Genomic DNA, 7,073 nt, shown 5'->3' on the forward strand with positions numbered 1-7,073 from the left:
TTCGAGCAGCTCTGCGTCAGCTGTCCGTGTTCCTGGGAGTGTGAGGATCTGTGCTGGGGAGACTTGGGCAGGGATGACTGCATCTGTCTCTGTGCAAGAGCCAGCTCATTCCGTGTTTTAAGCTGTGTATTACGAGTTTAATAAAGTCGGTTCCTTCAGCATGCCAGGGAACTTACTCAGCTACAGCTTACGAAACCTCCTTGTTCTCCCAAAGTTCTTTGTGCAAAAATAGATAAACACCAACCAGTAAATCCACCTTTAATTTGTGGGGGTATATTGAGCCATGAGTGCCCTTATCTGAGTGAAGGGCAGTATTAAAAGCTCCCAGGACTAGAGAGCCTTGCAAGGCAATGCAGCTTGCTGTGATAGCACCCTTGTGACCTTCACCTTAGGACAGCTCTGTGTCTGCAGATGATGTTGGCAGCATGGAGCAACAGCTACAACTGCAGCTGCTGTTCCCCAGGGCTGTTTGCAAGTAGATGTGCACCTACATATGTGCCCTGAGGGCTTTTTGCAGTGCTCTGGGACACTTTTGGTACTAAAGAAAGGTGCTTCACTCTTGTCTGCCTGTGAGAAGCTGAAGCAGGGTATTGTTGGCCTGGGACTCACCCTAATCTAATCTTTTCCTGGGATATGCCTGCCCAAACACCAAGCAGCAGAGCAGTCCTGGCTGTGGGTGGGATAGTGTCAGGGCTTCTTTGCAAGGGGCAATCTCGTGCCCTGTTGGGAGGCAGCAGCCCCCTTGTCTGAACCCCATGTGCAGTTGGCTGGTTCACAGGAGCGATCTGCTGGCACTGCCTCTGGCTTCATGGTGGTGGGGGGGAGGCAGGGTGACCCTGGCCATGGATAGCACTGAGTCCAGAGGAGCAAGGAGTCGTAGAATCATAGAATGGTTTGGGTTGGAAGGGACCTTAAAGGTCATCTAGTTCCATCCCCCCTGCCATGGGCAGGGACACCCTCCTCTACACCAGGTTGCCCAAAGCCTCATCCAACCTGGCCTTGAACACTTCCAGGGATGGGGCAGCCACAGCTTCTCTGGGCAACCTGTGCCAGTGCCTCACCACCCTCAGAGGGAAGAATTTCTTCCTTCCAGAGCTCTGAGCTAAGAGAGGAGATCCAGGCACTCAGCAGGTAAAACAGAAAGGCTGCTTTTGCCTGTCCAGCGCTTGCAAGGCCAAGAAATAAGCATCCTTTGCTTTTATAAGAAAATGCTGGGAATGAATGTTGCCCAGTCTGTGTAACAACACCCTTGGCTCCTGTGTCCTCTGGAATGGCCTGCTTGTGCTTAGACATTTCTTTGTTACGGTTAGCGTTGTGTAGGAGCCCTCATGTTGTAACAGTGGAGCTTGAGGTGTAATTTGCTGGGATTTAGCCCTCTCATTTTCCATACCTACTGGGGCACGTTGCAGTAACCAGCACCCTGGGTGGGCACTGTTGTAGGTCCTCCAGCAAGCTGTGGTCCTCGCAGCCCTTTCTGGGTCTTCCCACCAGTTGCTGGGACAGATGCAGGAGATGCCGCACTGCCAGCCATGACTCTTGGGTGCAGCCTCAGCCAGCTGATGAGCCTCTCTCCTGGCCAGGTCCTGCTAGCTGCTGGACAGAGGAGACCTGGCACCGTTCCCCTGCCCACGCCGTGCATGGGGAGCTGTTCTGGGGTGTCCCCCTGACTCCGGGGTATGAGACCTACCCCCCACGCGCAAGCCTAGGTCCGTGAAATGAGCCACAGAGGCACTCATCAGCTTGCAAGGTGTCCCTGGAAAAAGAGAGGCAACCCCAGAGAAGGGTGGAGATGCCGTGAGGTCTCTGGAGGAGGGCTGGGCGTTTAGTGGGTGATCGATTCCCCATGCTGGGTCCCAGGTTGGTGCTCTGGGTTGGATGATCTTAGTGACCAAATCAGAGAGAAGGGCTTTGCAGGGACATCAGCATGGCATAGTCTGGTATTGACACTGACTCTCTGGTCTTCATTTTGGTTTTGAGTCTATTTTTCCCTGTGGAAAGGACCCTGGCCTGCTCTTGGCTCTGCACGTGCGCAATGTGCCCCCTGCAGCTCCCTGCAGCACACACGCTCCAAGCGTGTTCTGGACCGAGAAGGTCCCAGAAGTCGTGGATGTATTTTCCTGAATTCTTCATGAAAACTTTCATTGTAGACATCTGGCAAGGAAAAGGTCAGCCCAGTCCTTTTATATTCAAGAAAGCTGAAAGTAGTTGGAGGCAGAAGCGAGCGAATAGTGACCATTAGGAGGAATGCAGCAATGAGCACCTTTCCTTGTGGCAGAAAACACTTGGCTTCAGTGACAATTTGCCTTAGTTGCAATTTGGTGCACGTGTGATCTGTATACTTTATTCCAGTTGGTTTTAGTACCTGGGACTTTTGAAACAGCAGCTGTAATTGCAGAGCTGCAGTGCGGAAGAGGGTGTGACAGTAGCCTCTGGCTTCCTTAGAGTGCTTGTTTCTAGATAATTTGTGTTTCTGAGAAAAAAAAACCAGCAGATTTACTTACAAGCTCTTTAATTAGACCTTTGCCTTCACCAGGGTAATTTCCAGTGCTGCATAAGACCAGGTTGTTTTTGGCAAGGCCCAGTAGCCCCATTTCTGCTGGTGCTGCATACCCTGACCTGCTCACGTTGGGCTGTGCCTGTGCTGCTCCTGGTGCCCTGCAGCAGTGGAGGGATGGTGCTGGATCGAAGCGTGTCTGAGAGCCGCTGCAGCACCATCACCTCTGTGCTGCACCAGCTCGCAGCAGCAGCAGTGGCTCCTTGAGAACCCATGTGTTAGATGCAGGCTTGTGAGAAGGTAAGACATCCCTCCTCCCCCACTGGTCTCTCCCTTTGCACCACACCATTTCTTAGTTTATATTTGTAGTGCATTTTGATCACGTTTGAAGAGATGTCTATTAAAGGGGGCCATTGCTCTGAACACGAGTCTGCAGCTAAGCCCTCGCTCCCAGGCCACAGGCACCCAGATTGACATGTGGAGCACCACGATGACCTGGGCTCACAGCAGCAAGCCCAAGGGCTGTGCTCATCTTGCTTGGACCCTTCAGCCCCAGCAGATGCAGCTTTGGGTTTTCCTGAGGGCTAGCAGGATCCTCCACAAATGCAGAGACAGCACTTGTGCGTGGCCCGTTGTAGGCTTTGTGGGTAGGAGACTAATCCTGCATGATCCTGGGATTTAGGCAAAGTGGTTGAGATGTCCTCCAGCCCTGGGAGTGCAATAAGGAGTATCTCTCTAGAGGAATAGGACCAAAACCCAGACATTGTACTGGGAGCAATGCGTCAGCCAGCTGAGCCCTGGCACCTCCAGACTTCAGCCAGGTTTCCTCTGCCCCTGCTTCTGACATTGACTCTTAACATCTGCCTCCACTTCTTCTGGGAAGGTGAGAAACGTCAGCGGAAAATCCCCAGGCTAAGAAAAGGTTTGATTTTGGGTCTTCTGTTTCCTGGCTGCTGGTCCTGCCGGGGGTGACCAGAGCCAGCCCAGTCAGAGGGGCTCCACTCAAGTTCTCCAAAGGCATTGACAGGCTCTGGGACCGATGCTGAAGAGCTGGGTGCTCAGCTCAGGCTAAGCAGATCCCCTTTCTTTCAGCAAATAGAGTGTGTGAATTGTCCTTCTGAGGTGCTTAGCACTCCTCTGCACAGCTCAAGGAGCTTCACATCAAGCCCCTGGGGTCTGGATTTCACCCTGAAATCCAGTACCCAGAAACCGGCATCCAGATGTCCACAGCCTGCTTTGAGTCTGGCCCCTTTCCATTAGAGGGGGCAAATCATTCATGAGTGATCTCCTCTGTAGAGTGGGAAGAGTAGCCACCTTGCCACAGTGAAATATGGAGTGTTTCTGAAGTAGTTGCTCTCTGGAAAACTCCAGACACAGGGAATAAAATGCCATCTTTCTTCAGCTTGCTGAAATTCTGGAATTTCCTTGGTTGGGTTGAAAGACCTGCAGTGTCTCACTCATTCAACTCCCATAGTCATTTAGAAAGAGATTGAAGTTTAGCTCTATCATGACACTTTGTAATTTTCATTTGCAAGAAGCTCTGTCATCCCTGTTCATCCAGCTTGTCAAACATTCAAAGGCTCCAAAGCACGGACTAGTCTAAATACAGAAAGGTTTGTACACTTATTTCTTGAGAGAGAAAGATCTAATGCATGTCCCTAAGACCAAAGGAAAATAAAAACAACAACAAAAAATCTAGATGTGCAGATTCATCTGCACTCCCCAAGCCTCTTGGCATTCCTGCTTTGCAGTGCAACAGGCACATGTTTATACCTCAGCCCTTGCTCCAGACTTCCTTCTAATAAGGTTTTAGAGCAACTATTATCTTGATAAATGTTTTCATAGAATGATGGAGAGCTGCTAGAAATAAGAACGTGGCTGTTGTAATGAAAAGTAGGGCCTTTTCAAATAGAAGGTGTGTAATAGCAATGGCTGTTGTAGCTGGTTGTGTATGATCAGAATGATTTAGAGATCTGGAAGTGATTAATGTGTATTTTTTTAGCTACTGACCCTTGCTGGGCTGGGGAGAACATGAGATGATACTTCAGCTTGTGACCGTACTGAATGGCCCTGATTTGAGGCAATGGCTGCCTGCAAATGGGCTTAAACAGTGTGCTGTGTTCTCGGTGCCCTGCTTAGCAGGTGCCTGTGACTAGTTGGCAGATTGGGCTACCTGGGGGTCGTTGCTCATTGCTGATTGTTTTTCTGCACTCTGCTCCCAGGGGGGCACCTGAAGCAGGGAGAGAAACCAGGGAGAGAGGCTCTCGCTGCCTGCATGTGCTCTTTGCTCTATCCTACAGCGGGTGAGGGGGGAGAGTAGGAGCCATCCCCGTTGCTTTTGGGCATGGCCGGGAGCAGGAAAGGCCCTGCCCGAATAACACGGACAGTTCAGCATCAGGACAAAGCCCCAAGCTGATAGCTGGTCTGGTGTGTCTCGGATTTTTGCAGACACTTAGTACATCCACTGTGCCGAGTTCAAAGGGCCGATCACAGGGGGTGCTTGCTAAAAAAAGCTTTCCCTCATCCTCCAGGCTTAGGGAGATTCTAGGAATTCATGGTTCATGAGATATGTGGCTGTGGTGTCCATTTTTAGTGTCCTTAAATGAAATTAAGGGCAATGTGGAACATGTTTGTCAAAACACTAGTGACAATGACACTCCTGCAAGACCACAGAGTCAGCTTTCCTCGGGCAAACACAAACAGGACCTGGCCACTGCGTCTGGAAGATGGGGTAACGTCCTCCAGGCCGCAGAAGCAGCTGCAGGTGCCCCTGGGTGCTCCAGCTGGGAGTGGTGCTTTGGATGGTGGCAGGAGCTATTTGGCGTAGGTTTCTGGCTTCACGCAAGTCCTGTAGGCTTCTGGTGAGAGCAGGCTGGTGCTGCAGCCTGGGATGAGTGTCCATGCAGTGCAGAGGGCGAACAGGAGATAGTGAACAGTGACAGAAGGTCACCAGACAGGATATCTTGAGTCGGAGGACGAGGACATCCTTCTGCTCGTGCATCAGGAGCACGAAAGCTCCCATTGCTCTTGCCAGCTGCTGTCCTCACCTGCCCGGCCAGGTGAGCTCAGTTTGCAGCCGCTGCCTGTCTGCTTGGTACCAGCCAAGTAGAGCGTTTGGGAGTGGAAGACCTCCATTCAAGCCCACCCTGGCCTGAAGCAGGCTCATACCGCCTTTGCAAGAGTTCGTGAGTTAGCTTTGCAAGAGTTTTGCAAGAGTCAGTGAGGGATTTATCTCGTTGAAAATGTGCAACTGAGAACACGGGTTGTTGGACCAGAAAGACCGTAACCCAGCAGAAGACTGGTTATGCTGCCTACTGGTCATGGTGCTTTGCCCTGAGGTGGGAGAGCTCAGCTCTGGGTCCTGCCTGAGCCCCAGCCTCTCCTGCAGAGCTTGAGAATTGGGCTACATTTTTATTTTTCTCCATGCTAATTCCCACTGGTTTCCTGTGCTTTTCAGGGCACACACATGGGCTTAAGTGGATTCGGTGATGGTTTGGCAGTGTGGTCCTGGAAGCCTGTGGCGCAGCCCTGCTCTGGGGAAGGGAGAGGAGTGTCTGAGCCTGTGCTGGCCATGCCTTGCTGCCAGTCCGTGGTCTGTGCCCCCCAAGCAAGAGTTGCATAGCTGTAGTGTGCCCCTGCACAGCCTGCTCCTCCTCCGACACTGCGCTGCCTTTCCCCAGGCACGGCCGAGCCTGCAGCCCCAGGGATTCACATGGAAGTGGTGCTCTGGGTCGCAAGTGCTCAGGATTGAGCAGAGCTGCACTGTGCTGTCTGGCATGCAAAGGTGGCTAGTGCCCAGCGTTTTGGTGGCTACTGTGTCCCCTTACCAACATCCTTCTCACCTGGGAGTTGCAATCAGCTGTGTCTAAGAACCTGACAGCACAATGTGACATGGCTTCTGCAGCTTCTTTTGGCAGTGAGGGCAGTGAACGTCGTAGGCAACCAAAGAGGTATTTGAAGCTAAATTTTTGTAGCATATTCAGGGTTTGGCATTCATAGAATCATAGAATCATAGAATGGTTTGGGCTGGAAGGGACCTCAAAGATCATCCAGTTCCAACCCCCCTGCCATGGGCAGGGAAACCCTCCACTACACCAGGTTGCCCAAAGCCTCATCCGACCTGGCCTTGAACAATCATGAAACATCTGTCCCTGGCTAGATGTGGGTGTTGTTCTTTCTGGTTAGCCTCTATTTTGTCACGGTTTGTCACATCATACTTCAGTCACAGACTCTCCTCCCATCCTCCCTGACCCATGCAGTGATGGGAAGCCACAAGAATTGACATGACTGGTCCTACATGAATCCTCATCACCTTTTTCCCTTCCTGTGGCCTTGCCCTCCACCCCATGGGTAGCTGCTTTGCACTCCTTTGCTACCGTGAAGCTCTGCCCCGGCACCCTGTGAGCAGCAGCAGTGGGGCAGGTCCCTTCTGGACTGTTATTTCTTTGACATGTAGGTGAGAGCAGGTATGAGTGAAGTGCCAGCTGTGGTTGTAGCTGGCAGGAGAGCATGTTCCCAGTAGAGGCAGTTCTCCCAGCAAAGAGTCTGCAAACCACAGTTAGGTCCTGGAGTTACTAAA

The sequence above is a fragment of the Tauraco erythrolophus genome, chromosome 20, assembly GCF_009769465.1.
Source record: "Tauraco erythrolophus isolate bTauEry1 chromosome 20, bTauEry1.pri, whole genome shotgun sequence".
NCBI classification, from domain to species: domain Eukaryota; kingdom Metazoa; phylum Chordata; class Aves; order Musophagiformes; family Musophagidae; genus Tauraco; species Tauraco erythrolophus.